The 26,526-nt window shown below is 41.0% G+C and overlaps 1 protein-coding gene and 1 pseudogene across 6 annotated transcripts in view; both read right to left on the reverse strand.

The window, feature by feature from the left end:
• TGFBR3 (transforming growth factor beta receptor 3) overlaps positions 1 to 26,526 on the reverse strand; it is a 232,166-nt gene that overhangs the window by 159,987 nt on the left and 45,653 nt on the right. The window lies entirely within an intron of this gene.
• Positions 19,172 to 20,217, reverse strand: LOC140522012 (uncharacterized; annotated as a pseudogene).

The following is a 26,526-nucleotide window of genomic DNA, read 5'->3' on the forward strand; positions in this document are numbered from 1 at the left end:
CTAAAGAAATAAATATATAAGAAAAGAATCTGGGGGCTATCTTTTAGAATTCAAGCCTTATGTACAAGAGTAAATAGTGACCAAAGGCAAGCGCATGAGTAGATTGTGGTAGAAATATTCAAGTTCTATTCCCAGCATGCGCTGCTTGGAAAACCAGGTCAGAAGAGAAAGGGCTGGATCAATGGTGTCAAATTCAAACAGAAACCAAGCCAAATAATGACTTAGAAAACCACAAATTAACATTATCTGTGTTTCACTGAATTTTTATATCATTAAATATTTCCCAGTGACATTTTAATCTGGTACCCCCTACACTCCAGGATTGGGCAGAAGTCCATGTCTAAGGGCCTTTCCTACTCCACTATTCCATGAGCTGCTCACTTTTACCTAGCCTTTCCCCTTAACAATCTTATAATTAATCGTAATTATAATTAGGGTTATAATGAGAAGAGGGATAACTGATATTTATATAGCAGTATAAAGTTTGCAAAGCATTCTGCATACTCTGAATCTCATTTAAAAAGTAGTTCAAGAGTTATTATTGCCCTTATACCTGTGAGGAAACTAAGGCTCAGAGTCTTTGATTTCTCCATGATCTACAGCTACTTATAGGACTGTAGATTTAGAGTGGGAACATTCCAACCTCTTCATCTTACAGATGGAAAAACTAAGGCCACCCAGCCCAACCTCCTCCTTTTACATATGGGGAAACTGAGGCACAGCACAGGGAAATAAAGTGCTCAGAGACACACTGGTAGTAACTGACAGAGCTGAGGTTTGAACGCAGGTGCTAACTCCAGGTGCATCCTTCTTCCCACTCTATAATACAGACGGCAGAATTTTACTGTATCATTATCCCTCTGATCCAGTGACCCTAGTAAGATAACTCATCACTTACGGTGCTTAAACATGTGAAATGTGTCAGTCAATAGGACTGGATCCCCCAAAGCAGAGGGCACAACCACACCCAAGGTCTTCTGAACACGATACCCCAAGAGCCAGAACAAACGGCATCTTAGGGAGAGAGCGAGAGAAGGGGTGTAAGCCGAGAAAAGAGGTCAACAAACTACAACAGATTGGTTGCTTAGGAATTCAATAAAAGGCAAAGAAAATAACCTATTTTCAAAGTTCAACTCAAGGCTGAATTCCTATCAGTCAGCCACCTAAGGCCAAAGCCCACATCTTGACAATACTTTAAACCTCAGGGTTGCCTTTGAGAAAACTTTTGACCATGGGGAGTAAGATAAGAACGAGTTCTCTGGTCATTTTCCCCTACTTTTTATGGTCTCTGCTGTCCTTCCTTCCCCATCCACCAACTGCTAACTGCCTTGCCCAGTCAAGGGAACACGTCAATGCAGAGTAATGATAATACGTCTTCTCTACACACTGAGCTGAACCAAAGACTGGGATCGAACCTTTTTGTTTTTGTTTAATTCCAATTGAAAATGAAAGGGACAGACAGCTGACAGTCATACAGTGGGTTCACAAAACCCCATGGCTTTTGGAACCACTGCACCATGTTGGATATACCTTAATATGATCACATCTAAAATCGTTAGGGCAGCTAGGTGATGCAGTGGATAAAGCACCAGACCTGAAGTCAGGAAGACTCCTCTTCCTGAGTCCAAATTTGGCCTCAGACATTTACCAGCTATATAACCCATGGCAAGTCACTTAACCCTGTTTGCCTTGGTTTCCTCTTCTGTAAAATGAGCTGAAGAAAGAAACAGCAAACCACTCCAGCGTCTTCACCAAAAAACCTCAAATGGGGTCACAAAGACTAGGATGTGATTTTAAAATGACTGGACAACAATAAAGAGCAATCATTTATTTCAGGGCAACAGGCCAGCATGATTCCCTCACCATTCATCTCCTCTCCCCACCCTCTACTTGATTCTTATTTTGGATGCTATTTTGTATATGTGTTGTACTTACTTATCTGGGTACGTATTGTTTTCCCTAATAGAATGTCAACTCCCAAAGGTAGGGATTATCTTATTCTCATTTCTATATCCCCAACCCCCAGCACTGTTCCCATTACACAGGAGTCAAAATAAATGCTTGTTCAGCTAAATTCAGTCAGGAAACAATCATTTATTAAGAGTTTATTAACCAGCCAGGACTGGGACACAAAAAAGGCAAAAGCATTACCTCTGCATTCAAGGAACTCACCTTCTAATGGAGAGAAGACTCTATCCGTAACAAACAACTGTCCATAAAATAACTATCTATGAAAGATCTATGCCATAGAAATGGAAGGTAACAAACTGAATTTCACTAAGTCAAGACAAGAATAATCAGTCCTCACAAACTGTAGCATTATAGCTAGAAGAAACCTTAGAGATCACTTTATTCAACCCTGTCAAGTTACAGGGGAGGAAAATGAGGAACAGAGAAATGAAATGAATCGTCCAAAATGAAATTGTGTCATCTGATGTATGAGTGAAATATTAAAAGATCTGTATTCCTATGTATGTTTTTATGATCTCCATACAATGGGAATAGAGCTTGCTTTTAATTATATTATACATTAGGAGCAAAGGCTCTATGATTTTATCAGCATAAGGAATTCCCATTACTGGAAATCCTTCTACCAAAGTAGATTGCAGACATCTAAGACTTAGTAGAGATGACCAAGGGAGTTGCTTTAAAGACATTTTGATTATTGTTTGAGTTTAATTTTTTCAATTAAGAGGGAGGCTGGGCTATTTTATTATCAGGCTTTTCTCAGCATCTCTAAATGCCATGAGTATTCTTGTACCAAATGGTTTTACAACACAAGGATCCAACTGAGATTATTCCAAAGTATTTTATAAGCCCAATATACCCAAGTCCTGCTCTGATGCCTCATGGCTTGGGGGTGACCCTGGGTTCTCAAAGGTTTTACAAGCAGGGTGCAAGCTGTGGCAGATCTTCCCAAGTTGGAGAGGTTTCAAGAATGGGCCTGGCAAGAAACTGTGCTTCTGCCGTCCAAGGACCAGCCTGGCCAAATTCAGCAAGACTCATCACCAGGTCAACTGTAAGGTGACAAATTTCTCAACTATATCAACTCTCAAAGGCTATCCATCAAGTTGCAGGATGAGGATGTTTGTCTTACTACTGGAATTGGATGACTCTGGAAGAGAGACTGAGACTAGCAACTTTGTGCAGCTCTGCCTCACTGAAATCTAAATTATGAATGAGTGAAGACATCCCCCCATGTTGTCCTTGGTCCTCTTAGAAAATGAAGGATGAACCTCTTTTGGTGGATCTTATCAAGACAATGTGGTTAGTCAACTTACAAAGGATCATTTTCTGGGAGTGTTTGGAAGTGACATAAAAACAAGTTATCAAAAAAACTCTTAAAATGAGGCTATCTCAACTTGCTGAATACAAGGTTATATGGAAGGTAATCATGGTTGATTTGCAATTCAGGGAAGTTGGTGATAGACTTACAAAATTTAGCTGTGTAGTAGTTGCATGAACCATAGCTAAATATTAATAAAAATTTCTATTTATCTTTGATATCTTTAAAAAAAAAAAAGAAAATGAAGAATGAAAAACAACAGGATCCATCAGTCTAGAAAAAGTCTTAGAGGCAGTGTAAAGTGGCCACTGTGGTAATAATAATAAAAACAACATTTGTCCACATTGTCTCATTTTATTCCTTCAACAACCCTAGGAGAAAGGAGCTATTATCATTCCATCTTACAGATGAGAAAACTAAGGTGGAAAGAACTTAATGACTTGCCCAGGGTCACAAAGCTCGTAAGTGTCTGAAGCAAGATTCAACTCAGGCGCAAACACCCAGCACAGCATGCAGTGTGCAGAGGCCCAGCGTGTGGCATGTGGAACAGGCTTTAGGGCACCACAGGCAGCAGTTCCCAGATTGCTCAACCCAGAAACATGACAGTCAGCTTCAAAGGTCAGTGGAAGGGCCCCTTCACCCAGGAGAGAGGAGCCTGGTCTGGACCTCTGGCAGCAGGCACTATAGCAGCAGCTGCCATTTTTGGAGCTTTCCACCTAGAGCCCCTGGGGAAACTGAATGGCTGATGTGCAAATCTTCCCTGAGTGGCACCTCTAGGAGAAATCCATCTAAAGCCCCTGGGGGAATTGAGCCACTGATCTGATTCTCAGCCCTGAGCTCCACCCAGGGATGAGGAGGGGCACTGGCAGTGGAGCTGGAGGTGGTTGTGGTAAGGAAATTCCAATTGCAGATTCTGGGCAAAAATTTTTTGTTTGCTCCAGACCAGTGTGCAGGCCAGGAGAGGAGTAAACTGCCCTCCCTTGATTGTGCCACCTTGATAGAACTGAGAGCTTACAGGTCACCAGAGCATACCCTCCTCTTGACAAAGGAATCAAAAGTCAAGTAACTGGCTGGGAAAACGCCCAAAAAAGAGAGAGAAAGTAAGACCATAGAAGGCTACTTTCTTGGTGAACAAGTATTTTCTCCCTTTCTTTCGGATGAGGAAGAACAAAGCATAACATCAAAGGAAGTCAAGGCTTTCATGTCCAAAACTTCCAAAATAAATATGCAATGGTCTCAAACCATGGAAGAGCTCAAAAAGGATTTTGAAAATCAAGTAAGAGAGGTGGAGGAAAAACTGGGAAGAGAAATGAGAGCAATGCAAGAAAAGCATGAAAAGAGAGTCAACAGCTTGCTAAAGGAGACCCAAAAGAATGCTGAAGAAAATAACACCGTTAAAAATAGGCTAACACAAATGGCAAAAGAGGTCCAAAAAGCCAATGAGGAGAATGCTTTAAAAAGCAGAATTAGCCAAATGGAAAAGGAGGTTCAAAAGCTCACTGAAGAAAATAGTTCTTTAATAATTAGAATGGAGAAGATGAAAACTAGTGACTTTATAAGAAACCAAGAAATTACAAAACAAAACCAAAAGAATGAAAAAATAGGAGACAGTGTGAAATACCTCATTGGAAAAACAACTGACCTGGAAAATAGATCCAGGAAAGACAATTTAAAAATTATGGGACTACCTGAAAGCCATGATCAAAAAAAGAGCCTAGACATCATCTTTCATGAAATTATCAAGGAAAACTGCCCTGATATTCTAGAACCAGAGGGCAGAATAAGTATTGAAAGAATCCACAGATCACCTCCTGAAAAGAGATCTGAAAAGATTCAACTCAGTTTTTCCTGACTCCACTGTCCAACACTCCAGGCCCTGGGTCACCTAGACTGAAATCAGAGGAGACTAGGGACTATATTTCACCTTTGACACTTGCTGGCACTTAACCTCTGGGCCTCAGTTTCCTCACTTGAAAAAAAGGGATAACAGATTCAAATTCAAGGGATTGTTTTAAAGAAAATATGGTGTAATAACTACTTTGCATTCATTCTCTTTATAGTTATTAATTATTTATTTAACTATGTTCTCATCTTCCCCATTAGAATATGAACACCCTGTTAGTAGGGAGATCTTTCATTCTTGGTACTTACATCCTTAGGCAGAGTATACCAATAGCAAGTCTTTAATCAATTTGTAATGATTGATTAGTTGGTCAGGCAAAGTCATAAACTGGTAGCAAATTATAAGTATTTGTCAGGTTTCATATCCACCATGCTTTGGCATTCATTCTCAAGACTTTGTCTGACAATAATAATGATAGCTGATCTGCAAAGATCTACCAAGGACTTTACAAACATCCTCATCTAAAATCTCACTGTCCACAAGAAGTCTTTCTTTCCTGGTCCTCCTTAAAGCTAGAAGAGCCTTTGTCTGAAATAATCCCCAATTTATCCCACGTATATCTCATATGTACATAGTTTCTTGCAAGTTGTGTCACCCATTACACTGCAAGCCAGCCCCTGAATACAGAGATCATTTGGTTTGGGTTTTTTTGCCTTTCTTTGTACTTCCATGGGCTGGCTGCTGTTTCAAATTCTTTATTTTTAATTCTTAAAAAGACATCAATCCATGATGCCTGGCACACAGCAGGTCCTTAATAATTGTTTCTTGACTTGATTTGGCATTATATGAAGGTATCATCTCCATTTTATTTTATTTTTTTTTTATTATTCATTTTTAACACAGCTTATAACAAATAAAGCAATTCCAACTTTTGGTCAGGTGATACTTCTTTTTAAAGCATTTACAATATGGACCACAAAAGAAAAAAATTTTTTTTAAACATTAACCAACTGAGACACAAATAATATTTATGTTGCTAACTTCACAAGCCCTTGACCTAATTGTCTCCACAGTATTACTAAGAATTAAAGGACCCGAATTTATTGTTGTTGGTCTAAAGTCCTAAGCCTAATAGCTTAATTTTAGACAACCTCGGATGTTTCCCTATGCATAATCTATAATTGAATAGATCTTGTATTAAGCTTACAAACCTTTTGACTATAGGACATTGCCACCAACACTAAGGACATTGCAGGGATACAATATCACCCCAACTTCATGTCAATTCCAGGCAGGATTAGATTATCCACTTGCATTCAGTCAGGCTTAAAGTCTGCCAGGTGTCAGTGGGGAAACTGAGTCAGGAGAATCCTACCTCAGCCCATGTTGAACAGCTGCTCTCCCACCCTTCCCTTGAGATCACCTATACAGTTCAGAAGAACAGTCACTTAATAGTCCCATAGCATCTAAAAATGGTCAGTTCTGATAACCAGGTTTCAAATATGATTATAGTTTCACTTTGGCTAAGAAACATCTTTTGAGGCAAGTCTTAAGTGGCTTACATGCCTTTCTATACATGCTCTAGTTCCTGATTAAATAGCAATCATGAAATCAAATTTACCATTGAAACCTTGACTTTTCTATCAATGCCAAATTTTACCCGAGGTTACCTTCCTCTAGGAAATTTAGACTGAAATTTTTCTCCAAACTAAAGATGTCATTGATTTATTCTCAGTAATTAATTCAGTCTATTGTTTTAATACTAATTGCTTTTACCTCACTTTGTAACATATCCAATTTTTCTCCCCATCACTCTCCTCCCCCCACTTCCTAATGCCTTGCATTCTGATAACTCCTTCCCTAAATGTACCCCCCCCTCCATCACACCCCATCCCTCTCCTATCCCCATGTTCTCTCTTTTCTTGCAGGGCAAGATAAATTTCCATACCCCTATCCCTGTAGTTCTTATTTCCTGATTATATGCAATAAAAATTCTCAACATTCATTTCTAATACTTTGAATTCCAACTTCTCTCCCTCCTCCCTCCCTCCCCAGCCCTACTGAGAAGGCAAGCAATTCAATACAGACTAAATATGTGGTGTTTTGCAAAAGACTTCCATAATAATCATGTTGTGTAATACTAATTATATTACCCTCTGACCTACCCTATCCCCCCTTATTTCCCCCCCACAACTGACCTTGTCCCTTCTCGAAAGTGTTATTTTCTAGTGACTCTTTTCTCCCATTTGCCCTCCCTTCTAACATTCCCCTCGCTCCACTTGTCACCTCCTCTCCTACTTTCCTGTGGTGTATATAAATTTTCATATCAAATTTAGTGAGCATGTTATTCCCTCCTTCAGCCACATGTGGGGACAGTAGCTTTATTTTTCCCCCTCTCCCCTTCTCCCTTATCTCCTCCATTGAATAAGATTTTTCTTATCTCTTTTATGAGTTACAGTCTGCCCCATTCCATTACTCCCTTTCTCTTCCCGAAATTTTCCTCCTTCACCCCTTAATTTTTATTTTATTTTATTTTATTTTGTGAGTGTGTGTGTGTATGTGTGTGGATATATCATCTCTTCTGTTATAACACACCCTGTACTATCTATCTATGTGTATGTGTGTGTGACAATATCTCCAGCTACCCAAATACGGAGAAAAGATTCAAGAGTTAAAAATATTTTCTTTCCATGTAGTAATGTAAACAGTTCAGCTTTAGAGAGTCTTTTATGATTTTTCTTTTCTGTTTACCTTTTCATGCTTCTCTCGATTCTTGTGGGAAGTCAAATTTTTAAATACAGATCTGGTCTTTTCCTCAACATGAAATCTTGAAATTCGACTATATCACTGATTTTTTTTCATTTTTTCCCTTGAAGTATTATATTCAGATTTGCTGGGTGGGTGATTCTTGGTTTCAATCCAGTTTCTTTGACTTCTGAAATATCCCGTTCCAAGCCCTTCAATCCCTTAATGTTGAAGCTACCAGATCCTGTGTTATCCTGATTTCCACAGTACTCAAATTGTTTCTTTCTAGCTGCTTGCAGTATTTTCTCCTTGATCTGGGAACTCTGAAATTTGGCCACAATATTCCTAGGAGTTTCTCTGTTTGGGTTTCTTTCAGGAGGTGAACAATGAATTCTTTCAATATCCATTTTGCCCTCTGATTCTATAACATCAGGGCAGTTTTCCTTGATAATTTCATGGAAGATAAGGCTCTTTTTTTTTTATCATGGCTTTCAGGTAGTCCAATAATTTTTAAATTATTTCTCCTGGATCTATTTTCCAGGTCTGTTGTTTTTCCAATGAATTGTTTTACCTTATCTTCTATTTTTTCAAATTTTTGGTTTTGTTTACTAACTTTTTGGTTTAACTCATAGTCATTCATTTCCCTGAACTCAATTCTCTCTTTCAACAAATTATTTTGTTCAATGAGCTTTTGAACTTTCTCCTCCATTTGGCTAATTCTGCTTTTTAAAACCTCCTGCTCGTTGGCTTTTTGGACTTCTTTTTCCAATGGAGTTAGCCTCTTTTTAAAGTTGTTATTTTCCTCAGCATTTTTCTGGTTCTCCTTTAGTAAGTTGCTAACTTGTTTTTTAAGGTCTTCTATTGCCTGAGCCCATTTTAAGTTCCTTTTGGAGGTAGAGTCCTTGACTTCCTCTGACAGTATGCCGTACTCTTCCTCATCCGAAAGGATGAGGGGGAGACACCTGTTCCCAAGAAAGTAACCTTCTATGGTCTTATTTTTTTTTCCCTTTTTTGGGCATTTTCCCAGTCAGTTACTTGAGTTTCCTCTCCACAACCACCTCGCCTCCAGTTCCGCCCAACCAGCACTTGGGGGCTAAGATTCAAATGCTGCTTCCAAGCCTCAGAGTTTTCAGAGTTTTCAGTGGGGGCAGGGATGCTATTCAGTGTGAGATTAAGTTCAGCTGCTCAGGTGGAGGCAGGGCCACCACATGGGGCTCAGTTCCCTTAGGGGGTTTACGAGGAGACATTCAACAATGGATGCAGGCCACTGCCTACTTTGGGAGCCCCCCATCTGCCACCACCTCCATTGCTGTCTCCTGAGGGGGCCTGAGTTAAGGGGATACCCGCTCCCCTCTCAGCCAGCCGAAAAGACCCTCTCACTGACCTTTGGTGCCTGTAGGTTGAGGGATCTGCGCTGCCACTGGAGATTCTGCCCTTGAAGCCTGCTCGGATCTGCTCCTCTCGGTGCTGCGTGGCTAAGGCAGGGCTGGGCTCTGCTCCGGGTCAGGTGCGTGACAGACCTTTCCCGTTGGTCTTTCAGGTCTCTCTGGGATAGAAATCTCCTCCACTCTGTTGTTCTGTGGCTTCTGCTGCTCCAGAATTTGTTGAGAGTTCTTCTTGGCAGGTATTTTATGGGCTTCTACAAGAATCTTTCTCCACCTTTCTTAATCTTAGTCCGTCTCCATTTTATAGATGCGCAAACCAAGGCTCAGGAAACCCAAGTGACTTGGTCAGAAAGGGCAAAAATATCTGAGGTTGGATTTGCACCCACCCTGGTCTTCTGGTCTCCAGCACTGTCTCCACGAACTTTGAATCTAAAAACTGGTCACCTGCTTTCTTCTCCAGGAAGCTTCCCCCGCTGTGATCATTCTTTTGTCTGCTTCTTCTATAAATTATCTTTTTTTTTTTTAATAAATTTTTAACTCTAGCCCCTCAGCCTCTGGCTTCATTAACAAAGGCCAGCAACATTCAGGACAAATGAGCTGCAGGCATGCATGAAGGGCGGGGCTCATATCCCCAGGCAGCTGACAAAGTTTCAGCAAACAAATCATCCTAAAGAACTTAGTGCATTCTTAAGGCCTATATTTGAAAACTTTCATGACGGGATTTAAAATCCTGGTACTCTACCATAAATGAGATTCCTCAGGGGCCCCACCCCACACCCCCACTTCAGAATAAGGTCAGAAGCAACTGAACTTCAAGACCTTAGCTTACACAAAGGCTCAGACAAATATGAATTACCAAGAAATGGCTTTTTTCCAGCATTGCCTTTTATCTCCTCTAGATTGGCTGGAGAGAAAGGATATAAAGGCATAAGTCACTATAGTAATATCCTTACCCTGCTGTTAGCCATCATAAGCAGGTCCCTATGGACACAGGTTTTGAACTACCCATGGATAGTCAATGTCAGCCCTGTGCAGTCCAGGGAGGGCATGCATGTTTAGAAGGTCAAAGGTAAATGCTGATTATTTCCAATCAGAAAGCCAATGTTCTTTGGAAGAGGTTCCACACAAAGCTCAGCCTTGACACGGGACATGTAAGCATTAGGAAAACAAGCTGAGCATGAAACAATCTTCCCTTCTCAGTCAGGGTATTGTGGAGCCTATAACAATCACCACATAACATAGTGGTAAATGAGGTGGGATAGCACTTGGGGGTTTACAAAAGCACTTTTATATACATCATCTCAATTGATCCTTATGGAATCCTTACAATGAGCGAAGAGTTATAGATAATCATGATCCCCATGTTTGTTTCAGAGGAGGAAACTGAGGTAGATATAGATTAAGTAATTTGTCCAGGGTCACTCAGCATTTAAGGATGGATTGAAATTCAGATCTTTTTCGACTCTAGATTCAGCACTCTATGGTGTAGCCAAGTGGTGTAGAGGAAAGAGTTACCAGACCTGGAGACAAGAAGTCTCAACTTCTTGAATTCAAATCTGGCCTCAGACATTAGCTGTATGACCCTGGGCAAGTCACTTAACCCTGTTTGTCTCAGTTTTCTCATCTGTAAAATGAGAAGGCCAAAAGAAAAGGTGGTCCATAAGGGCCCACCTATTTCTAAATCTTTGAGCCTATGACAACAGCTCAAGTGGTGGAAAGACCAAGAACAGCCCCTCTTAGGACTAAGGAAACCTAAGTATGCATCCACATTTAAGCAGAGAGAAAACAGAAATGTGAGTCCTTCTACCAACCAAGAAAACAGTCCAGAGCAAATCACTCCCTTAAACATAAGCTCAAGTTTTTTATTGGAAGCATCATCACAATCTTGGCTACCACATCCAATTTTTTTACTTTTAACCCTAAAAAGATTTCAAATTGGATCATTTTCTTTTGTTAATTTAAAATTTGTGCATGTAAGTGGGGGGCAAGGGAGGGGAGGGGAGGGGTGCAGAGTGAGCATTTATGAGTGAACATTTATAATAGCATTAAAAAAACACTGAGCTGAAAAACAAAGACAGGCTGACTGGGCATATAATGCATCATTTTCTTGTCTCCTTCCAGAAGACTGTGGCCTGACGCAGGAATTTAGCAACCCTGCTTGGCCAATCGCTGGCCTGGTGTTTTCAAATGTTACTATTTTATACTCCACACACATGAGCATGATGAAATGCTTCCACTCTCTGTGGACCGTGAGGACCGTTAACACCGTTATTCTGCTATATATCATGCGCCTTTGGGAAAGGATATAGGAAGGCTGGGCAATACAATGAGAAGCATCATTCATGGAGATAATTACAGCAAAGACACAAGTGGGATGTCTTTTGTGTTCCAGGGGTATGTAGGGGAAAGTACATGAAAGACAAGAAAGTTAATAAAGGGAAAATTCTTTCAATTTCTGGCTTTTGCATTCACATCATGATGGTTGGACAGTTGCAATTAGGAGTCAGAAAAATCCAGTTTCAAATCCTGCCAGAAGACACCTCCTGGCTGGGAGCATACCTGCAGCCTTACCAGGTTTTGTTCAGACTTGCTTACCTTTCTGAAATGAGTTTTAAGGTTGGTTGGTTTTTAATTTGCTCATTTTACAAGGACTAGTTCCATTCCTTGTTTGAATGCACAGGCCAAATGACCACCAAGGAGAACAAATTTCTTTTTTCCAAACTGCTAGGCCAGATAATTTGCTTCTCCGTAGCAAAAACAAGCTGTACGTATTCAGGCCCTTTGACAGGTGCCAAGTATTTTATACAACAGCCTTATGAAGTAGGCATTATTATTATCAGCTCCATTTTATAGATGAGGAAAGAGAGACTCGGGAAGGATAAGCAGCCCATATCTAGCCCACATCTAGAGGCTGGTTTTGAGTCCTGATTGCAAGTTCAGCACTCCATCCACCTCAATATGGATGCAATAAGCCAAGAACCAAAAAGATTTTCCCTTCCCTAACTTTTCTCTCTCTCTGTCCCCTCAGCATCAAGAATGCAAAGTCTCATGGACCAGACTAGCCTAGCAAAGACTGATAGCAAGACAGACATTACTCTGCATTCAGGGATCTCTCTTTACAAGTTCAAGGTTCTCAAGAAGTCTCACCTATTCACTATCTACCCAAACAAAGACCCAAGCCCTGCTGCATTCTGCCCCTCGCGGACTTCATGGGCTAAAAATAACCCTTTGACCTATAAGGAAATCAAAAGCTCACAGGAAACCGGGACAATTCACCCCCACTTAAGGCTGTGCCCACAAGCTTGTTCCCTTGCTGGAGCATACATGGCAGCTTAACATAAAGCTCTTCCGGGAGGTTATTTATTTCCCTTGATGGGACAGTAAATCCACAGTTGACAAAGGCAGGACATGGCTGTCAGTACACAAGGTCCCTCGGTGGTACTGCCTCTGTTTTAGGTCGTCCAACAAACTCACTGATTATGGTCCAAGGTAGGAGAGCAAGGTTACAAACCTGGCTTCTTTCCTTCAGGAAAAGCGGCTGAAGAATGCTTCTCTTGTAGGATAATTCCTCTATCTTGTTCTTTGTCCTTCCTTGAAGAGGACCATGACATCATGGAGGTGATGCCGTGATATGAAGTGGTGTCTTAGAAACATTTAATCTCCTCCCTCTTTGTTGAAGAGGTGGGCATCTATGGGTGTGGAACACTGCACCACTGTCAGGCTTTTTAAAAATCATATATTGGTATTTTGATATCATATTTGTCCAATGATATAACTTGTGGAAACCACTTTACTTTAAGCCCTATATAAATGCTACGTAGCATGATACTGATTCATTTCTTTTTTAGTCTTGGTTACAGGGGAGGAAGAAAGACAAGGGGATCTATTGGAAAGTGCAAGCAATGTAAATAAACATTGCAGTAAACACCCACTATGCAATAAAAATTATCTTTTAAAAAGTCTGAGCTGGCCAAGCATAGGACCCCATGTATGCAATCCCTGTTACTGGGATGGGTGAGGGTGGTGGATCTCTTGAGCTCCAGAGTTCTGAGCTGTAGTAGGGCTGGGTCTATTCAACTGGTGTCTGAATTAATCCAGCACCAAGAGGATGAGCACCTCCCCCTTCTAGGGCAGGAAGAGAGGAGAGGATCAGGCTGCCTAAGAAGAGGCAAACCAGCCCAGGACAGAAAATAAACCGGATCAAATCTCCTGTGCTAACTCAGCAGTGGGATTGGGTCTTGAAGTGGATTCCAGCTTGGACAAGATAAGAAGATAAGAATCTCAAAAAAAATTTTTTTTAATTAATTAATTAAGGTTCTTAACCAGGAGCCTATGACCTTCTTCTTGTTTTGTATATAATTAGAAAGACAGACAGACAGACAGACAGATAGATAGATAGATACATAGATACATAGATAGATACACAGACAGATAAACTATTTCGATATGGCTGGTTTTCTTTGTAATTTTAGGCATTTTGTTTTATATACTTAAAAATGTAATTCTGAGAAGGGCTTCAGAGGCTTCACCGGCCTGACCAGGGGTCTCCAGAATGCCTTCTTTGCTTTTCTAATAAATGAGTATTTTAAAGGGTCAACATTCAGAAGGTACTGTAATTACTCCACTATTCAAGGCACCCCTTCCCATCCGTGTGCTGTGTCTGCTTTACTCCAAGTCAGGCCTGAGGACATTGGAACAAATGAGGGGAAACCCCAGCTTATTTCCTCCTCCCTATTATGAGTAAAGGTTTTCAGGAGAAACATAAACTGAGGGTCTGAGTCATGGCCTGAACTTAGTAGTGAGACTAAAGGAATGGCTGATCTGTGGGTTGTTGTCATTCTGAGTTTATTACCAATAGGGTCAGATAGATAATGAAATGGACAGGAATTCTGGGAGGACTTTCTACCAGCTACCATTCAATTGACGTGGCTTCTACTCCAATTGCTAACTCTAAAATGATCTCACTTTCACATGTCAGCCCTAGCAGGAGGGCTGGTCTAGTAGGACAGAGTTAAGCTCCTCCCTCAAACATTTCCAGATCTACTGACAGCTGGAAAAAGGAGTTGATGAGCCTGAACTCTTCCTTTCCTATACAAACTCAGGGGAAAGTGCTAAGTCAGGAGCCAAAAGATGTGGAGAAACCAAAGACCTGAATTTTATTTTTTTTTATTTTCTTTTATTTTTAACTTATGGAATAAAACAAGCATTTCCTTAGTAGTATAATTAAAAGAAAGATGATTCATCAACTACCTAATAATCAATTTGACATGCATTTATTGAGTGCCTTCTTTGAACAGGGAACCATAATACAACCTAGTTGACTTGAACTAATACAAAATATGTCACTGATAACAATAATTAGCAAACATTTATTGAGGATTTCCTATGTGTCAGGCACTGGGCTAGGTACTGGGGACACAAAAGTGAGACACTCTCTACTCTTACATTCTACTAAGAAGAGATAGAGGAAGGACAAACATAGTGAATGTAATACAAGGCATGGGGTCAAAACGACCTGGATTCAAATCCTACCCTAGCAGTATCTACTAAGGCAAGGCTTCTTAACCTTGGGTTCATGAATTTTTTTTGGAACTGTATTTGAGCATAATTGCTTCCCTTCGTAAAGGCTCACTTCTTCACTCCTCTCCAGACCTCTTTCTCCACCATGCTACTGAGTTTTCTTTCCCTTCACTCCATCCCTATAGTTCTTTCATGCCCTGGAAGACTACATCCCCCTGCAGGTTCCTTCCTCTAACTGGTCAGTTCCTCACCAAATCTACATTTTAAGGAAAGAGCCCAATTGGCCACATTCACTCCATTCCCTCTAGGCTCTGCCCCAGATTCTTTCTCTACCATACCCCAGTGTGGCTGGGTACCTGCCCCTCACCCCCATCCCAGTTGTCCAGCACCCTTTTATGTGTAGCCTTCACTCAATAAAATGCTAGTTCCTTGTGAGCAACTTAAGGCCCTTTTACTATATTCTCGATGCTTATTACTGTGTCTAGCATACAGCAGGCATTTAATAAATGCTTATGGACTGATGAATCCTTTTTATTTTATGCAATTAAAAACATTATTCTGAGAAGGGGTTCACAAGTTTCACCAGACTACCAAAGGAGTCCATGATGAGGAAGAAAAAAAAATATTAACCAAGGTTACAATCTGCAAGGTAGTAAAAGGAGTTCTCATGTTAGGAGTTCCCCACCCTATTGAAATCACAGATCCTCCTTGTGGTCCTATAATTATGAAAGAAGCTAGCTGATTCTGGCCTTGACAGAAGAAAAAAAAATGAAGATGGATGGATGGAAAGATGGATGTATTCCTTATTGGAGTTGTTCTTCAGTTGTTTCAGACATGTCCAACTCTTCATGACCCCATTTGGGATTTTCTTTGCAGAGCTACTGAAGTGGTTTGCTATTTCTATCTCCAGCTCATTTTACAGATGGAGAAACTGAGGCAGAGTGAAGTGACTTGCCCAGGATCACACAGCTGGTAAGTGTCTGAGGTCAAATTTGAACTCATGAAGGTGAGTCTTCCTAATTCCAGGCCCAATACTCTATCCAGTGTACTATCTAGCTCCCCTGGATGAATTCCAATCCCTCTTAATTCCAGTGCCATCCCTCTCAATTATTTTCCATTTATTCTGTATGTAGCTTGTTTATATGTATGTGTTTGCTTGTTTTCTCCCCTATGAGCTCCTTCAGGACAAGGATTGTCTTTCCCCTCTTTTTTTCTATCCTCAGTGCTTACTAGCACTTAGTAGTAGATTAGTAAATGTTTACTAACTGACTGACTTGTTTTCACCCCCATTAGATTGTAAACTCCTTGAAGACAGGGACTGTCTTTTGCCTTTTTTTTTGTAGTTTAATAAGTGTTTATTGATTGATTCCAGATACTTCACTAAATTTACTCTTCATCCTATCCTCTGTTATGATTATAGTATAACAGTGTTGAGCCACTTGAGTCATACAGACCTTGTTACTCGTTCCATGTTTACTGAATGAATAAACCTCCTCAATCACTCTAATCTCCAACAAGATAGAGTACAGATTGGTTGTGGCCACTTGGGACAAGCATTGTTGCTAATTTGCTCTCAACTTCACTTGTCCCTTGTTCACCAACACTCAACAGCCAACATCTAACCACAAGGTCTGTCCAGAATACACTGACTAGTGAGGCCTTTTGGTTGCATGATCTCATCTGTTCCAATTTGCACATGCCTTCAGATTCACCCAGAAATACATTTTGCAAAGCCCAACCAACCCACAATCAACAAACACACTGGTCGCAATTAAGACACTGTTTAACCACCCCACCCCCATCACTAAAACAAAATGAGGAGGTCATTCTTCTAGGGCTGACGCCCATTGGAAAGCGACAACCTTTCTTTTTTGATCACCAACCCTCATTAACTACAGTAAATATCAAACTAACCCACCTATAGTCTATTCATACCCATGCTGAGGTCCCAAACATAACAACTCTACCTCTCCAATATTTCCTGTTTCATTTCACTGCAGAAAAGTAGTGTGCCAAGCAGCAAATTCACATAAAACCTGGTACCTCAGCCAAGAGGGGAAGGAAACATCAAATACAGGGCTAAGCATATTGACTAACAGAAGAAAAATGAGCAGGACTCACAGGACACTTGTGGTTCCAGCTAAGCTGACTTCTCCTGGTTAAAGGAAAACTGCTATTTATTTGGGTCATTTTGTCAATAGGAGATGTTATTATGTTCTATCAGAATGTGAGTCCAGGAGACAAAAAGATGAAAGACCTACTTCCTCTTGGTAGAGAGATGGGGATTGCAGGTTCAGAGCGCTATGCATGTTATAAGACGTCCAATGATTTCTTAACTGTTTTTATTATAGGAGAGGATTAAATAGGGGAGGAGGGAATATATGTTGGGAAATGACTGTGATGTACAAAAAAAGGAATCAACAACAAAAAAACCTGAAATCATAAACACATAAATGAAGATTCCAGAGAAAGCCTAATTGTAAAAATGATAAAGAAACAAATAATTGCATTCTCCAGATGGGCTGCATTGATCTTAAGTACATATCTAAAGAAAGAGAAGCATGTCACCCTTGTGAGGGGTAGCAGTTGTTCAACCCCCTAAAGCAGACTACTGAATATGGAGATGGGAGAAACCAACCCAGAGTAGAGGGTGACCTGAATTCTCCTTCAAAAGAATTCTGGTTTTGAATTACATTCACAACATAGTATAATCCCTCTCCTCCTGATGCTGTTCAAAGCTAAAGTGGGACACTGAGACCTGGGAAAGATCTTATCTTAAAAAGGTCAAGGTCTCCCACTGCATCTGGGGCCATCACCAATCATCTTGACCTATGTATTGCCAGCGGACTCCAATGACTTTGGAGGAGACAGTGAAGCTGATGACCTTGCACAGCTCTGCCTCACTTAAATCCAATTGACTTGCAATGTAAGATATCACCCTCCTGATGTGACTGGTCCTCTTCAAGAATGAAGGACAAACAAGGTGGGACAAGGACTTTTCCATAGGGTACTCAAGGTGTACATTTGTACACCTTCAGCAAGTAAAAACAACCAACCTTAACACTTAATGAGTAAGAAAAATTAGCAAAAATAGGAAGCTAAGGGATGGCACAGGACCTCGCCAAACAAGTATCAGGAGGTCTCTGTTTCCTCCACCATGGACCTTATTTCTCAAGACCCATTGCATTATAGGCAGTAGTAGCTATGAAGTCAAGACCCTTCTCTGGAAACCCCATATCTGCCAATGTGAGTGAAGACTGAGGTGAGTAAAGATCAAAAGTAAAGGTCTACACCACACTCTGGATTATACATCAAACTATTTCTAGATAACTGTAAAGTTGACAAGAATGTTTTCCCCCCCAATGACCCTTATAGTAGTTCCCCAAAATGGACCTGAGAGCATTAGCTGGGCTAGTTATGAAATACTGCTTCTCTATAATTCCTTAATTGGCCATCACACCAGTGAGGTTCAGGGGTATATACAGAAAAAGGTTTCCAAGAGTGTTCCATTGTATTTACTCTTCCCTATGTCTCTGGCTCTATGGGGATGGATGGGAATCTGCCCTGGCGTGACTACATGTGCTAAAGGAGGATGTACTCAGGCAAAAAGGATATGCTGAACTTACAAATAAAGCAAGATACTTCCCTCCCTACATCTGTTTGATTTTCCTTTGTTTTGGTTTATCCCTGGCAATCTGGCAAGTGGTTCATTTTCAGGGGGAGCTCTGTCCATGGTGATGATACTCAGGGGCTTTACATCTCCTTTCATTATCATAAACAGAACCCAGTTGCCACAGTGATGGGTCCAGGAAGCAGCTGCTCACATGATGTCAAGAGGCAGCCTCTGATCTCCAAATTCTGCTGCTGGGATGCCCTTTGCCAATGATGCCAAAGTCAAGGAAGACATGGAGTTGTGGCTACTTTGGTGTCTGCTTCTTCACACAAAGATCAAGTTCCATGAATGACTGTCAATGAAAGAGATGCCAGCTCGGCCGTGACCTCTGAGAAAAGAGACGCTGGCTCAGTTCCTTAATACTTTGCAAACAGAAGTATGAGTGACAGGGTAAAGATGGGAGGTCTATAGGAAGCTCATTTGGGAGAAATGGGACGCTATAGAATAAAGGCATCAGCTTTAGAGTTTGAGAATCTGGGTTCAAATCTCATTTCGCCAAATAACACCTATGTGACCAAGGGAAAATTATTTCAGCTCTCTGGGTATGAGATTCCATATGTACAAAGGGAGAGGCTTGGACTTCCAACTTCAGAAGTCCTTGCCAACTCTAAATCTATATAATCCTCTGGATTTCTCTCTTAGGGCTTCGATAGCCAAATGAACTGTTCCCCAACATAATTAGAAGTGGAGAGGACAAACCTCCTGTTGTCATTGTTCAATTATCTTTTTTTTTTTTTTTGCTTACTGAGTTCTATTAATTATGCAAAAGTTACCAAAGTTTTGCTTCCTCCAGGAAAATTGCTTCATCTCTTTAGTATTTGGCTTTCATTCCCAATTAGGCTGTAGCAGCAAGCCAAATTCAAAGTAAAGTACTCAGATGTATATCAGTTTCTGTGCTGTTTCACAATATCTGTTTTCTGTCCTCTTCCACCCTCAATCTACTTAGTGATTTTTGTCAAGGCTCAGAAATTACATAGCTTGTAACTCATGGGGAAAGAGATAAGGAAATGTGCTGTCTACTTCTTCCTGACAAGTTAGGGACACAGAGGCTGAATCAAATTCCAAATGTTCTGGAAGGCTCCTCGGAAGCTCTGGGAGGCAGGACTCTGGTTCATGCAGGGACTCGAGGTATGATTTGGTAAGGAACCCATCTTGGCATTCATCATGAGCAGGGTTATCATGGAACAGGTCTGCCTTCACCACCTTTACTATCCTGGGACTTTTGCACTCCAAGTCACTGATCAGTGTGAGCACCCAGCAGGAAAGGCTTCTTCTACTTCAGATTCTGACATCAACCTGGTGTCCAGAGGGGGTGTGATCAGGACATCTGAAGGCTCATAAGTATCTGTGCTTGAGACCAGACTTCCCCAGGACAGAGCCCTGCCAGATCTGGCTACCTTCCCACCACTGAGGTCTCTAGAGGAAAAGCTGGTAGCAAAAGGGTAGGCTAAAGTAAAGAAGGAGTCATCAGAGTATCCCAGAGCCTCCGGTCTGGAAGCCGCAGGGCTAGATGTGAAAGACCTTTATCAAAGATGGAACATGTGCCTTCCAAGTATCTTCCACAGGCTGACCCAACATCAAGGCTTGTTTACTGTTTTCTGCAGGAGTGGTCAGGTAGCCTGGGGAGCCCCTTTGTCTAGCTGTATCAAAAACTCTCATCTCTGAAATCAGCTTCCTGGTATTTGGAATAAACACATTCTTCTTCCACTTCTGACATCTCCTCTGAGGGAGCAAGAATGGTGTTCTGTTCTTCTGTGGGCACAAGGGTTCAAGCATCCGGTCCATCATCAATCGTTCTGCCCCTGTTTATGGATCTGGCTTCCATCTAAGATAAACCTGACCTATGTGATGGTCTCCCATTAAGAGCATATGGTGCTTCCAATGTAACTGGGCTGTGTTGTTTTTTCTGTTTGCCATGATTTTGCCTTTCTTGTCTTCAATATTGTGAGGATTTCAGTGCCAATTCTGGAATGTCAAGGAAAATTTGAAGTGGATAGAAAAGGAAGGTTCACAGTTCCCAGGCATAAATGTCTCCATCTTTCTCTTCTGTGAACCCTCTGAATTGCTCCAGGTGTAAAGAAAGGTAGGTAGATTTTATTGCAATATCAACAAAAGTAAACTTAAACACTTTTAGAAAGACAAAGATGCCTTCCAAAGAGAGACCGGATTTCAAAGTTTACCTTTGTGATCTCTTAAAGCAAACAGTCCAAGGATGCAGAATTGAAAAGCCTCAGGTGACCTCTTGTTTGCACACAGTAAAGTGTTTCCTCTGTATGTTGAGCATTCAAATCTTTCACAATCAAGCACTTCTACAATTTCATCATCTCTCCTATTAAAATTTATCAACAGTTAAAAGAAGACAAACAAAGACAAGGAAAGAAAGGAAAGTCTCTGTTACAGTCCAGGTAATGAGATACTTGGAAATCATCAGGAATTATATTAAGCAAGACCTCTAACTTCAGAACATATGTACACATACCCAAAACAAAAGGAGAGATTTAAGTATTTACCTAAGGAATCTGATCAATCAGTCAATGCTCATGTATTAAAAGCCTTTTAAGCTCCTATGGGTCAAGCACTGTGCTAGGCCTACATTGGGGACTGTAATAGAAAAGAGAGACAGCCCCTCCCCCCTTGCAGGCAGCCTACATTCTATTAGAGGAGATTTATCAATGCCAACCATCAAACTAAATTACTATGCTTCCTTCCTGGCCCCCCAAATGTTATCCCTTCAATAAAAGCCTTCCCTCAAGACCCAACTCTTGTCAATCATATCCATTTTTCCACACAGATGGGCAGCAATAATGGGATGAAGTATGAGGATGATTCACTGCATACACATGATGTTAAAAAAAAGATAATTTTGCAAGTTACTTCAATTGGCCAAAACAGAGGCCCTGTGACCTTAAGGTCATCCAAGGCACGGGTGTCCTTAGGAAAGAACCTAGTTCCCAGGGGGTTCAAGTTTGTCTGTGACCCTCCCTAGCTATGGAACTCTGGGGAAGTCCCTTAACTGCTCTGGGGTTCAGTTTCTTTATCAGTCAAATGGGGCTAATCACATCTATACTCTCTCTCCTCCTCAGGCTTGCTCAGAGGAGAGCACCGAGTAAACCTTAAAACAGTAACTATTGCTGCCTAGGTATTTAAGTATTCTTGTGGCATCTCTATTTATTTATTCCCAGAACCACATACACACACACACACACACACACACACACATACACACACACACACACATACACACACACACACACATACACACACACACACACAACCACACACACACACACACACACACACACACACACACACACACACACACACACACACACACACACACTGGCCTAAATTTATTGTCCCTAAAGCAACCTGAGCTCTTAATTCATGGTACCCAAGTATATATACCCCACACCAAGTAACTTCCACAAAACCTTCCACCATGATAATTATAACAGCGACGAACAGTACTCACTATCTGTGTCAGGTACTATGCTAAGTGCTTCACAATCATTATCTCATTTGATCCTCATGACAGTCCTAGGAGGTAGATGCTATAAAATATTATCTCTACAGAAGAGGAAATTGAGGCACAAAGGCAGAGATACAGAGCTGGGTCATACAGGTGACGTAGGATTTGAACTCAGTTGTTCCTGACTCTAGGCTCCCCTCTCCCCTACTTCACTGAACCAACTCATTGCCTCCTGACCTTAACTGGTTAGATGAGAGGATATAACCGTATAATCACAGCAAACAGACCAATACTTTAAGGTGTTTTTGAAGACCGAAAGGGGTATGCTTGGCTTACTTATTCATTCATAATAACAAATAAGATAGGTTTACTGACTGATTGGGTAAGGACCAGACCTATGATATCATCACACTTAAATCTTGTTCAGGAGCATTGGGACGAGGCATATTGCAAGCGTTTGGTCTAGAGAACTGGGAGGTCACGAAGGCCAGAGACTGACAGACCTGAACCTGGATCTCAGCAGCTCCAAAGTCACTGATACCACACAGCCTCTCCCAGCAATAACAAATAATTGCTGTGAAAAAGCTGCTGATAAGCTGGAGAGTATCCAGAAGAGCAACCAGCATAGTGAAGGTTCACCTACATGGTCACTGGCTGAAGAAGCAGGAGAGATTTAGCGGAAAGGAACAAGGTAACTGTCTTCACAGCGCATCTGAAGGCCACCTGCGCATCCAAAGTCACTTTCCTAAAGCTAAACTTCAGGGGCTCCCTATTGCCCCCAGTCTTAACTATATAATCCTCTGTTTTTTCAACCCCTTACTGTGCCTTTTCACTGGCTGGCCCCCAAGCTTGAAATACACTCCCCCCTCCTGGCTCCCTGAATTCAAGACAGCTCAGATCTCACTTCCTCATGTGAACGTGCCTCTTCTCTGAGACCACGCCCCACTTACATGGCATCAATCTTGTTTGTATATGGTTGTCTGCTCATCTCCCCCTTAAGAATAGGAGACAGACACCACGCTTTTGTCTTTCACTGGATCCCTGGCACTTAATACTTGTGCCTGGCACCTTATGGGCAATTAATAAATGCTTATTGATTGACTGATTTTTTTTTGGAAGAGGGAATCAATTTGTCCAATTTGGTGCCGGAGGGCTGAACCGAGAACAATGAAGAAAAAGTGAAAAACAGCCCATTCAGAATAGATGTTGAGCAAGACTACCTCACCAGGGTAAAAGGTGGAATCATCTGCTTCTAAAGGTGATAGGATTGATCACTTGTGAAGGCATGTCTTAGAGGAGTTTATTTGGAACTAAAGTTTGGGACCACATGGCTTCTGAGGTCCCTTCAGACCTTGAAATTCTGTGACTCTGTGATGGTACTGAGAATTCATTTTTTCAATTTTTTAAAGTGCCTTGGTTATTTTACTATATTCTAGTCTCACAATGATCCCATCAACAGAACAGGTTTGATTTCTATCTTACAAGAAAGGATAGTAAGGCCCAGAGAGAACAAAATAACTGCCCCCAGGCCACACAGCTGGTAGACACACAGATGCGTGCCCTCTCCAGTCCTCCTGGCTCTCAGCCCAGTAGCTTTCCACATGACCCAACAAACAGTGTTTGGGGTTCAAGTTCAGGAAAGGTATTTTCCTGGGGGAAGTGGGGAGAGAAAAAAAACCTTAATCAAAATACTTCCAGGGAATACGTCAATGATTTCTGACCTAAATGTGCTATCACTTAGGGTAAGCTTAGCTGTTGGTAGTGCATTAAATTAAAACCAACATTGAAAAGAGGCCTCAAATTTCCATCAATTATCTATTCACCAGAGTTTTCTTGGAGAATTCCCTTTTTCTTTTATATGCATTCTCCCCAACCTCAGATCGTCTTTGCGATTACCTAACAGAAATAAAAAACAACCTCGAGCAAAAGGAAAACTTTTTTGGCATTGTATGATGGAATTTTCACTACATTTTTCTCCTGCATTGTAATATGTTTTGATGGCTTTTTACAATTCATGTTTCTGGCAAGCAGGTTTTTCTAACACTCTGAAAAGAGCTAAGCTCATAATATATTACCCATGTCTACAGCTGGAGTTACCATCCAGCTGTGCTGATTATACAGCCTCATTCTATTCACATGGCTATGCCTTGGTCTTTGATACCAAGATCAGAAATCTTTTCTTTCTGTTTCTAGGTTACCTAACACGTGTTTAAGGGGGAGGGGAAGAGTAGAGAAGATTATCATTGCAGAATGCCATTTAAAGATGGCAGACCATGGTCAATACGGACGGCCTCCATTTTTGATATGGTTTAAAGTCTTCACATGGACAGGGCTAAAAATTCTGGTATTTTCCTCCTTTGTGTTTAGAAGCTCAAAAACCCATTGCTGATGAAAAATAGGCCACGACAAAGGCCACCTTTTCCTTCCTACACTGAACTGGAAATATAAGTCATAATGTAACTAAATCCCCAAACTAGGTGAATTTGGAAGTATATCAACAAATCCCACCACCAGGAAGGAATCCAAATATAGGAAAAGCAAGCAAAAAATATAAAGGTACTTTGAGTAGGATCACAGATTTAGAAATAGAAAAGACCTTGGAAATCACCTGATCCAACAACTTCATTTTAGACAGGAGGAAGCTAGGGATTGCACAGGTCAAAGGTCTGACCCAAGGTCCCAAAGCTAGTAAGCTACAAAGGTGGGATCCAAATTCAATGTTCTTTTCATTACACCATACAAGAAAGGACTGACTTTAAATCTTCAAACCCACATTGCTAAAATGGGCATGGGAAAGGATATGAAATCAAGGAAGGTCAGAAAGATTTGACCCTAAGCAAAGCTAACAAGAATCCACAACAGTCTAGATGATGGGAAACCTCCCCAGAAGTCAAGCATCATAAAGTGTGACATGGAAGCATGTTACTGATGAGACTAAGGGACTTTTCTCCAGATGTCACCAGGGAGCGGCAAACCTGAAAATGTAATTAATCTACAATTAATTCTAAACTCCCACTGTGGAAGCATACATCTAAAAAGGAGGAATCATGGTATGGTGGAAAAAGTACCAAATTAGGAAGTCAGAAAGAGTCCTCTTCATCTTCCTCATTCATCACAGGCTCCTTGTAAAAATAAAGCAATCAGGTGTGAATGTAATTTACATTTGTAAATGAATTTGTATTTATAAATTGTTAAATGGTTAATTAAGAAGGGTGATCATAAACAGAAGGGCAAAAGATATCAAGATGGAGAAAAGGAAAAGATTGGAAGGTAGGAATTTTTCAGGGTCTCCTAGCTCTGAGGATACACTGGAAAGAAAGTGACCTGGCAAAGAGGAAGATCTGACCCATTTGAATCCCCACCGACATTCAGAACTCAGCTCAAATGCTGCCAAAGCCAGGTCTCACTGAGCCTCCCAATCGCAGCTGTGACCTTCTCCAGAATCACTATGTGCTTACTCTGTATCTGGTATCACCTAACCATGTATGAATTACACATTGTTTGGGCCCTCCCTCCCCCTCAATAGATTGGAAGGTCCTTGAGGGTAGTTTTTGTGTGTCTTAGTCTATGAATGTAAAGTACCTAGCCTAATGCCTAGAACATAGTAGGTGTTGAACCTCCTAAAGCTACTGACTATCATAGTACTTATTTTATAAAACTGTATTATTGACATACTTTCATGCGTACGTGTTGTCTCCTCTGTTAGAATGTAAGTTTCTGGGGCAAGAACTGTTTCTCATTCTCTTTGTATATCCTATGCTTAATGCACAGTAGGTAGACAGAGTCGAGTTTCACGACTATGCCACTTAACGGCCCCAAATCAGTTTACTGGTTCACAGAATCCCAGAATCACAGAGTTGGAAAAGACTTCAAAGGCTATCTAACCCAACCTGTACCTGAACATTAATCCCCTCTATAATATCCCTGACAAATTGTCTGTTATCTAGCTTTCCTGGAAGCCTGGTTCAAGAGAGTCAGATCCCTGGGCTTTATCACCCTTGGATGAACTGACCATTGAGATTTCAAACCGGCCTGGCCTGAGAAACCACACCCTGACTCCTGGTGACCCCAGTGAAGTATATCAACAGACAAGGTCCAAACTAAACAGAATACCAGCCATCTATCCATGAGTATTATAAGTACAGTTGAAAATATGATTACTGGGTCTCATTGAAGCTCTATGAAATCCAGTCATGAAATATTAGCAGATGAAATTGTTTGGGTTTTAGTGAGGGGAAAAAAAAAAGAAAACTTTTATTTCTCAAGACTTGAAAATACCGGCTTTCTCTTAGGGAATACTAGCAAGTAAGCATTTTTGAAGCTTCGTAAATAAAGCATTTTTGAACATAAAATAAAAAAGAAATAGAGCTATAGATTATAAGCACACCTGGGTTTTTGAAGGCTGTGCCAATGGAGCACAAAGCCTGACAGGTTCTACCAAGCTGGCATGATCCAATGATGATCTGCCATCTGAGTGCCAAGCCAAGTGCACTCAGGGTCAAGGATACCATCACGAGGTTGGCCACAGGGTGATGAATTCTTCAGCCATGGAGATTCTGAATGCTACAGAAGGTGGCAATTGGCCAACTCTGAAAAACCACATCT

Source organism: Notamacropus eugenii, chromosome 2 (assembly GCF_028372415.1).
Source record: "Notamacropus eugenii isolate mMacEug1 chromosome 2, mMacEug1.pri_v2, whole genome shotgun sequence".
Lineage (NCBI taxonomy): Eukaryota > Metazoa > Chordata > Mammalia > Diprotodontia > Macropodidae > Notamacropus > Notamacropus eugenii.